We start from the raw sequence: 10,005 nt of genomic DNA, 5'->3' as shown, positions 1-10,005 counted from the left end.
ACTGAGGACCATTGGGATAGACCAGCGTCTAGGTGTGTGGGGGCCAGTCTGAAACTGGAATGAGCCTGAATCCTGCTTTCACCCAAGTGGTGCCGGAGGCTGGGGCCACAGGGGCCTGGTGCTAGGACAAGGCTGGAGCCTGGAGCTATAGGCATTGGCCTGTATAACCTGGGGCCTTGGGGGCCAGCCTGGATCTTGATCTGCATGGGCTGTTTTGGCACTGGGATGGCTCAGGAATCTGGGTCCATGGTGCTGATCTGGTGGTGGGGCAGCAGGTCCGTAGTTTAGGTCCACGGGGCCAGACTGGCACTAGGGTGGGCTGGGAATGTGAGTCACCAGAGTTGGCCTGTTGCTGGGGCAGGCTGACTCTGGGGCCCACATGCTCACTCCATTCTCTCTTCCACAAGGAGGGTGTCTCTCTCCATGCTGGGCTGCCCAGGCTTGAGAGAGGCAGCATGGGAGTAGTGTCAGTCGCTTTCCTACCCTCGTCGGTGCATCTTTTCTTATGTCTGTGCTTCACCCACGTGCTATAGTCCCTCACCTGGAATCCTTGGCTCTTGCGACGGTATATTTGAATGTGGATACTTACTCAAACTGATGTTTCTGGGGGGTGATGAGCACTAGAAACTCCTATGCCATCATTTTGCTAATGTCATTCTTTTTTTTTTTTTTAATTTTTTTTTTCAACGTTTATTTATTTTTGGGACAGAGAGAGACAGAGCATGAACGGGGGAGGGGCAGAGAGAGAGGGAGACACAGAATCAGAAACAGGCTCCGAGCCATCAGCCCAGAGCCTGACGCGGGGCTCAAACTCACTGAGTGCGAGATCGTGACCTGGCTGAAATCGGACGCTTAACTGACTGCGCCACCCAGGCACCCCTATGTCATTCTAACTCCTATGAAGAACACTTACAACTTAGGGCACCTGGGTGGCTCAGTTGGTTACGCGTCTGACTCTTGATTTTGGCTCAGGTCATCATCTCATGGTTCTGAATTTAAGCATCGCATCAGGCTCCATGCTGACAACATGGAGCCTGCTTGGGATTTTTTTCTCTCCCTCTCTCTGCCCCTCCCCCTACCACTCTTCTCTCTCTCTCTCTCTCTCAAGAATAAACTTTTTAAAAAAAGAACACATACAACTCAATATCAATAAAAAAACTATTTTTTTAATGGGCAAAAGTTCTTTCTTCAGTGAACTGGCTAATAAGCACATAAAAAGATGTTAGACCTTGTTAGCTATCAAAGAAATGCAAATCAAAACCACAATGAGATATCACTTTATGCCTATTAGGATAACTAGAATCAAAGAGACATAAAAACAAGTTTTGGTAAGGATATGGAGAAATAAGAACCCTCATACATTGCTTGTGGGGATGTAAAATGATGTAGCCACTTAGGAAAAGAGTCTGGAATTCCTCAAATGATTAAACATAGAATTAGCATAGGAACCGTGATTCCACTCCTAGGTATATCCAAAAGAAATGAAAATACATGCATATATAAAACTTAGATATGAATTAAAATCAAACAAGCAAAAAACCCCAAAACTTATATATGAATATTTATAGCAGCATGTTTATAACAGCCAAAAATAGAAACAACCCAAATGTCCATCAGCAAATGAATACATAAATGGATGTAGTATATGTATACAACAGAGTACTATTCAGCCATATAAAAAAATAGGGGACTTTACCACCCCACTTACATTGATGAGCATGTCATCCAAAGAGAAAATCAACAAGGAAACAGGGGCTCTGAATGACACACTGGACTAGATGGATTTAACAGACACATTTAACATTCTTTTCAAGTGCACACAGAATATTCTCCAGAACAGATCACATATTAGGCCACAAAACAAGTCTCAACAAATTCAAAAAACCTGAAGTCATACCATGCATCTTTTTCTGACCACAAAGCTATGAAACTAGAAATCAACCAAAAGAAAAAAATTTAGAAAGAACTCTCACACCTACATAGAGGTCAACCAAGAAATCAAAGAAAAAATAAAAAATTACATGGAAACAAATGAAAATAAAAGACAACAGTCCAAAATCTTTGGGATGCAGCAGAAGTGGTTCTAAGAGGGAAGTTTATAGCAATACAAGCCACCCTCAAAAATCAAGAAAAATCTCAGATAAACAATTTAACCTTACATAAAGGAGCTAGAAAAAGAAGAACAAACAAAACACAAACCCATCAAAAAGAAGGAAATAATAAATATTAGAGCAGAAATAAATGAAATAGAAATTTTAAAAATATAGAAAAGATCAATGAAAACAGGAGCTGGTTCTTTAAAAAGATCAACAAAATTGATAAACCTCTAGTCAGACTCATCAAAAAAGAAAATAAAAAAGGAAAAAAAAAAAGAGATAGAGAGAAGACCCAAATAAACAAAATCACTAATTAAAAGAGGAGAAATAACAATCAACACTACAGAAATACAATTGTAACAGAATATTATGAAAACATATATGCCAACATACTGGACAACCTAGAAGAAATAGATAAATTCCTAGAAACATACAACCTACCAAAGCTAAAGCAGAATAGAAAATTTTAATAGACCAATTACCAGCAATGAAATTGAATCAGTAATAATAAAAAAAAAAAAACTACTCCCAAAAAACAAGTGTAGGTAGGATAAGACAGCTTCACAGATGAAGTCTACCAAATATTTAAAGAAGAGTTAATACCTATTGTTCTCAAACTATTCCAAAAAAAAATAGAAGGAAAACTTCCAAATTCATTCTATGAGGCCAGTATCACCCTGATACCAAAAACAGATAAAGGTGACTTAAAAAAGAGAAATATCGGCTAATATCTCATGAATATAGATGTAAAAATCCTCAACAAAACATTAGCAAATTGGATTCAATAACATATTTTTTAAAACCATACATCACAATTAAGTGGGATTTATTCCCAGGATGCAAGTATGGTTCAATATTTGCAAAACAATCAGTGTGATACATCACATCAGTAAGATAAAGGATTAAAACTATATGATCATTTTAACAGATACAGAAAAAAGCATTCAACAAAGCACAACACCCGTTCATGGTAAAAATTCTCTGCAAAATAGGTCTAAAGGGAATATACCTCAACATAATAAAGGCTTTATAAGAAAAACCCACAGTCAACATAATACTCAGTGGTAAAAAACTGGCAGTTTTCCCCCTAAGGTCAGGAACAAGACAAGCATGTCCACTCTTATGACTTTTATTCAACATAATACTGAAAGTCCTAGCCACAGTAATTAGCCAACATAAAGAAATAAAAGGCATCCAAATGGGTGAGGAAGAAATAAAACTCTCACTATTTGCAGATGACATGATACTATATATAGAAAACCCTAGAGACTCCACCAAAAAAAAAACTACTAGAAGTAATAAATGAACTCAGTAAAATCACAGGATACAAAATCAATGTACAGAAATCTGACTGCATTCCTATACACTAATAATGAAGCAGCAGAAAGTGAAATTAAGAAAATAATCCCATTTGCAATTGCACCCAAACCAATAAAATATCTAGGAATAAACTTAACCAAGGAGGTGAAAGATCTATACTCTGAAAACCATAAAACACTAATGAAAGAAATTCAAGACAACACAAAGAAATGGACAAGTACTCCATGCTCATGAGTTAGAAGAACAAATATTATTAAAATGTCTATACCATCCAAAGCAATCTACACATATAACGCAATCACTATCAAAACACCAATAGCATTTTGCACAGAATTAGAACAAACAATCCTAAAATTTGTATGGAAGCACAAAAGACCTCAAATAGCCAAAGCAATCTTGAAAAAGAAAAGCAAAACTGGAGGTATCACAATTCCAGACTTCAAGTTATATTACAAAGTGGTAGTAATTAAAATAGTATGGTATTGGCATAAAAACAGACATATAGATCAATGGAATAGACTAGAAAGCCTAGAAATAAACCCATAATTATGTGGTCAATTAATCTTCGACAAAGGAGGAATGGATATACAATGGAAAAAAGACAGTCTCTTCAACAAATAGTATTGGGAAAATTGAACAGTTACATACAAATTAAACTGGACCACTTTCTTTCACCATACACAAAAATAAACCCAAAATGGATGAAATGTGAAACCTGAAATCATAAAAATCCTTGAAGACAGCACAAGTAGTACTTTCTCTGACATTGGTCATAGCAACATTTTTCCAGATCGGTCTCCTGAGTCAAGGGAAATAAAGGCAAAAATAAACTACATCCAAATAAAAAGTTTCTGCACAGCAAAGGCAAAAAACGAAAAGGCAATCTACTAAATGGGAGAAGATATTTGCAAATGACATATCCAATAAAAGGCTTAATATCCAAAGTATATAAAGAACTGCTACAGGGGCTCCTGGGTGGCTCAGTCAGTTAAGCGTCCAGCTTCAGCTCAGGTCATGATCTCACAGATCGTGAGTTCGAGCCCCGCATCAGGCTCTGTGCTGACAGCTCAGAACCTGAAGCCTGCTTTGGATTCTGTGTCTCCTTCTCTCTCTGCCCCTCCCCCACTTGTACTCTGTCTCTCAAAAATAAGTAGACACTTTAAAAATTAAAAAAAAAAAAACTGCTACAACGTAACATCCAAAAAATAAATAACCCAATTAAAAAATGGGCAGAAGACATGAACAGACATTTCTCCAAAGAAGACATACAGATAGCCAGCAGACATATAAAAAGATGCCCAACATCACCAATCATTAGGAAAATGCAAATCAAAACTACAAGATATCACCTCACACCTGTCAGAATGGTTACAATAAAAAACACAAGAAACAACAACTGTTGGTGAGGATGTGAAGGAAAGGAACGCTCGTGTACTGTTGGTGGGAATGCAAACTGGTACAGCCACCGTGGAATAAAGTATGGAGGTTCCTCAAACGTTACAAATAGAAATAACATATGATCCAGTAATCGCACTACTGGGTATTTATCCCAAACATACAAAAACACTAATTCAAAGGGATACATGCATCACTATGCTTACAGCAGCATTATTTATAATAGCTAAACTATGGAAGCAGCCCAAGTGTCCATCAATAGATGAATGGATAAAGATGTGGTGGTATGTATGTATGTGTGTGTGTGTGTGTGTGTGTGTGTGTGTATACATACCAGAGAGGAGGATGGGTGAAGTAAGTGATGGGGATTAAAGAGTATATTTATTATGATAATTTTTTTAATTAAAAAGACATTAAAAAAATAGTACTGATATATATGGATGCACCTTGAAAAGATGTTAGGTGAAAGAAGCCAGTCACAAAAACCACACATCATGTGATTTCATTAATATGAAATATCCAGAATAGGGAAATCTATAGAGACAGGAAGTAAATTAGTAGTTATGTAGGAGTGGGGGTAATGGAGAGATAGGAGGTTGATTGCTAAAGAGAATGGGGTGATCTTTAAAAGTTTCTCCTATCCTAATCCATTCTATCACTAAGTAACATGTATCTTTCTTAGTTGAATATTTACATTTTCTTAAAATATTTTAAAACCTTATTTTTCATGAACATACATCTCTATCAACCTAAATGATGGGCATAACTTTAGACTCAAATTATTTTTTACAATGGATTAAACAATCTCAGGCACAGTCTATAAATAAAATAGCATCCATTTGAAACTTCCACTTCTTATAATGACACCAGAGGTAATTCAGATTAGTCACCCACAGGTGATGACTAAATATGCCAGACAAAATGTTTAGAATCTTCTCGAAAACATCAAAGAGTTTAGCCAAAATCAACAAGACTAATTTTCCTTGAGGGCATTTGTCAATACTGGGTGAAGAAGCTATGTAATTGAGTTGCATTTTTGCACCCTCCTGGGGAAGTAGCTATGAACCTTGAGGGCATATCAGGGGCAAGAACAGTAAGAAACCATCCACAGGCCTGAGCAGGAACCACAAAACACACAGTCCCCTTGGGGAAGAAAGGGAAAGAAGGCATGAAATAGAAGCAAACCTATCCTAGACAAGAGAGTTAATATATTACATTAAAAACAGACAAACTAGGGGTGCCTGGGTGGCTCAGCCGATTAAATGTCCAACTTCGGCTCAGGTCCTGATCTCATGGTTTGTGAGTTCTGGCCCCGCGTCAGGTTCTGTGCTGACAGTTCAGAGCCTGAAGCCCACTTTGGATTCTATGTCTCCCTTTCTCTCTGCTCCCCTGCTCATGCTCTGTCTCTCTCTCCTTCAAAAATAAATAAACATTCAAAAAGTAATTTTTTTTAAAAAAAGAGACAACTAGACTGTAAAACAAAAAAGCATGGTTAGAAATTAAATTCACTTCTTACATATAAAGTTCAATTTACCAGGAAGATAGAGCATGGCTAAATCTGTATGTATCTAACAATGTGATAGCAAAACTAAAAATTAAAAACTGACAACACTTCAAGGAGAAACACCCAAAGCTAATAGACGTGAACTGTATCCAACAATTAAAGAATACACATTCTTTTTAAGCATATTTTCAAAAACCACATTTACAAAACATTTACCAAAAATTACATTATCAATTATATTATATTAATATAAATTATTATGTTAAATAACTGTACTAAAATGTATTTTAATATGCATAGGGCCACAAGTCAGCTTCAACAGATTTCAACAGATATCATATAGAATATGCTTTCTGACCTCAATGTAATTAAGCTAGAAATCAAAACTAAACACCTATAAAACCTCCCATTTGTTTGGAAATGAACAGATATTCTTCCAAACAGCTCATGGGTAAAAGAAAAAAATAGAAAATATTTTGGCCTCGACAACAAGAGCTTGTGGAATACAGTTCAACCAGTTCTTAGGAATACATAGCTTTAAAGCATATATTCTAAAAACAAAGCTGAAAATTAGTGAGATAAATCTCCACTACAAGAAGTAGGGAAAAAAGTAAAATAAATGTAAAGAAATCTACAGGAAAAGAAAAAATAAAGATAAACATATAAATTACTGAATCAGAAAAAAAACATGCAAAATAGAGATTCAATAAAACCAAAGTTATCTCATTAAAACATTTAATGAAATTGATAAATCCTTATGTGACTAAGAAAAACCGAAATATTGATCAACAGGTGAATGAGTAAATACATTTTGATATACACAGTAGAATACTATTCAGCATTAAAAAAAATACTGTAAGTATACATAACTTACAGTTATGGACGACTCTAACAATAGTTTGAATAAAAGAAGTCAGGCATTCTGCAACCAAGAAACAGATCCTTACCCAGACACTGAACTGGTGGACATCTTGGTCTTACACTTACTAAGCTCCATAGCTATAAGAAATACATTTCTGTTGCTGATAAGCCAAACAAACAAACAAACAAACAAACAAAAAGGTCAGAGAGAAAAGGTCATATGTATAATTTTATTGACATGAAATTCTTAAAAATGCAAACTAATCTCTAGTGATAGAAAGTTGATTGGTGGATGGCTGAGGGGGAGGGTAACAAGGGTTATACAGGGCTCTTTTATGGAGTAACTTGTACCAAACCAATGCTCCCATGAAAACAGGAAAACGAGATAAAACGTGACTGCATCCACACGAGAGAGCCTTTGAGGCAACCAAGACTTAAGAGGCTAAGGTCACAGATGGAAGAACTCCTGAAAGGAGCGTCAACAACCTTGTCACACTTTTAATTGCTGCATGAGGCTGCAAGTCCGGACAGGTTACAGGCAAAGGCTCTTGCTGGGAAGCAGAAAAACTAGAACAGCTTTTGGCTATCTCCCAGAACTGGACAGACAGAGATCTGAGGACCCACGATCCCAGTGAGAAAGAAGGAACAGAAAACAAATCTTAACCTACAGCTGAATTTTCCCTCAAGACTTTAGCTACATTATGAAGCTACATGGAATTAGAGATAGGAAGTTAGAGAATCTCTGAAAGCAGAGTGCTCATTAGTCTCATAGTGTTAAGGAGGTAAGAATAAAAATTCAAATCTTCCAAGGGGAGGGGTCTCAGTAAATATATTGGGCTGCTTGAACTCACTTCTTGGATAAACCCATGGGTAAAGTAATCTACCCCACTGTGTCCGCCTAACCAAGGAAATTGTAAACTCACTGTGAAAGATGACAGCATCATCCAAAGTCTTGACTAACTGTTCATTCACACTGTCTAGCATGCAACAGGTATTAAGTAAATATTAATCAAATAGTATCAACTATGTCAAGAGATAGGATCAAATGACTGAAATCAAGGGGAAAAAAGATAAACAACAGAAACAAACTGACAAATTATTCAGATATTGGAGTTAGCAGGACTTTAAAATAAGTACAATTTCGGGGCACGTGAGTGGTTCAGTTGGTTAAGCATCTGACTCTTGATTTCAGCTCAGGACATGATCTCATGGTTTGTGGGTGTGAGCCTCATGTCGGGCTCTGCACTGTCAGCACAGAGTCTGTTTGGGATGCTCTTTCTCCCCGTTTATCTGCCCCTCCCCCGCTCATGCTGTCTCTCAAAAGAAATGGATAAACTTAAAAAAAATTTTTTTAATAAGCACAACTTCTTTGTTAGAGAAAAAAATGAAAATGTTTTAAATGAGATGGGAAAAAATAGAGAATATCACCAGCGATTTAGCATCTTTTGAGAAAAATCCATTCGAAGTTCTAGGAATGAAAAATGTAATACTGAAATTAACAACTTTGTAAGTTTAACAGGGAATCATGATACCAGCAGAAAGGCTGAAACAACTAGAAGAAGTGTCAGTAGAAAATAAGTAGACTGCAGTGCAGAAAGTAAAAAGATAAATACAGAAGAAACAGCAAGACACAGTGAAAACGACTGACGTGTGGAATGGGAATTCAAGGACAAGAGAGAGAAAATGGACCTAGAAGTAATATTTGAAAAGGTAATGGCAAGTAAAGTTTACAACTGTTAAAAAACATTAAGTACAAGTTACAGTATCATATTATGGGGTTTATAACTTGTAAATACAATATAATGTGACAACACTACCACAAATGATGGAAACTAAAGACAACAACAGTCCTTCAACTTTCCTATATTTTGTGAAGCACCATGTTAAATCTAAGGGGTATATAAAAGATACATAATGCATTCTCTAGAGTAGCCACTAACGAAAAAAAATTTAATTGAATTATGAAATTTTTGTTTAACACATAGAGAAAGATTTAAAAAAAAAGAAAAGAACTAAACACAGATGGGACAACTAGAAAATAAGTAACAAAATGGTAGACCTAAATAAGTCATATTAATCATCAATCTAAATGTAAATAGAATAATTCCAATTAAAAGGCAGAGATTGTCAGACTGGATTTTTTTTTCAATGTTTATTTATTTTAAGAGAGAGAGAGAAAGAGAAAGAGAGGGCGGAGGGTGGGGGAGAGAGAATCCCAAGCAGGCTCCATGCTCAGCACAGCTGGACATAGGGCTTGAACCCATGAACCATGAGATCATGACCTAAGCTGAAATCAATGGTCAGTCGCTTAACCAACTAAGCCATCCAGGCACCCCATCAGACTAGATTTTAAAATACCCAACTAAATACATTCTACAAGAAAGATATTTTAAATACAGATACACTGAAAGTTAAAAAGTTATAAAATCTATGCTATTCAAACAATCAGAAGAAAACTGGAGTGACTATCTTAATTTCAGACAAAATAAACAAACCTCAAGAGAGGGAAGATTACCAGATATATAAAGAAACGGTTATGATTAAAGGGTCAATTCATCAGAAAGACATAATGTATATGTGCTTTAAGTCAAACATACAATCAGAGTTGGAGTTTGTAACACTACTCCCTTAGTAATTAATAGAATAACAAACAATAAAATTAGTAAGGCTGTAGATGAGCAACACTGCCAACCATCTTGATTTCACTAATATTTATAAAAAATACCAAACTCAACAACTGCAGAATATACATTTTTTTGAAGTGTTCACAGGATATTCATCAAGATAGATTATTACCCTGGGACAGAAAAGAGTCTCAAAAAAATGCCA

This window comes from Lynx canadensis, chromosome D3 (assembly GCF_007474595.2).
Source record: "Lynx canadensis isolate LIC74 chromosome D3, mLynCan4.pri.v2, whole genome shotgun sequence".
Lineage (NCBI taxonomy): Eukaryota > Metazoa > Chordata > Mammalia > Carnivora > Felidae > Lynx > Lynx canadensis.
The sequence above is the reverse complement of the archived record's forward strand: the minus strand, read 5'-3'. Positions refer to the sequence as shown.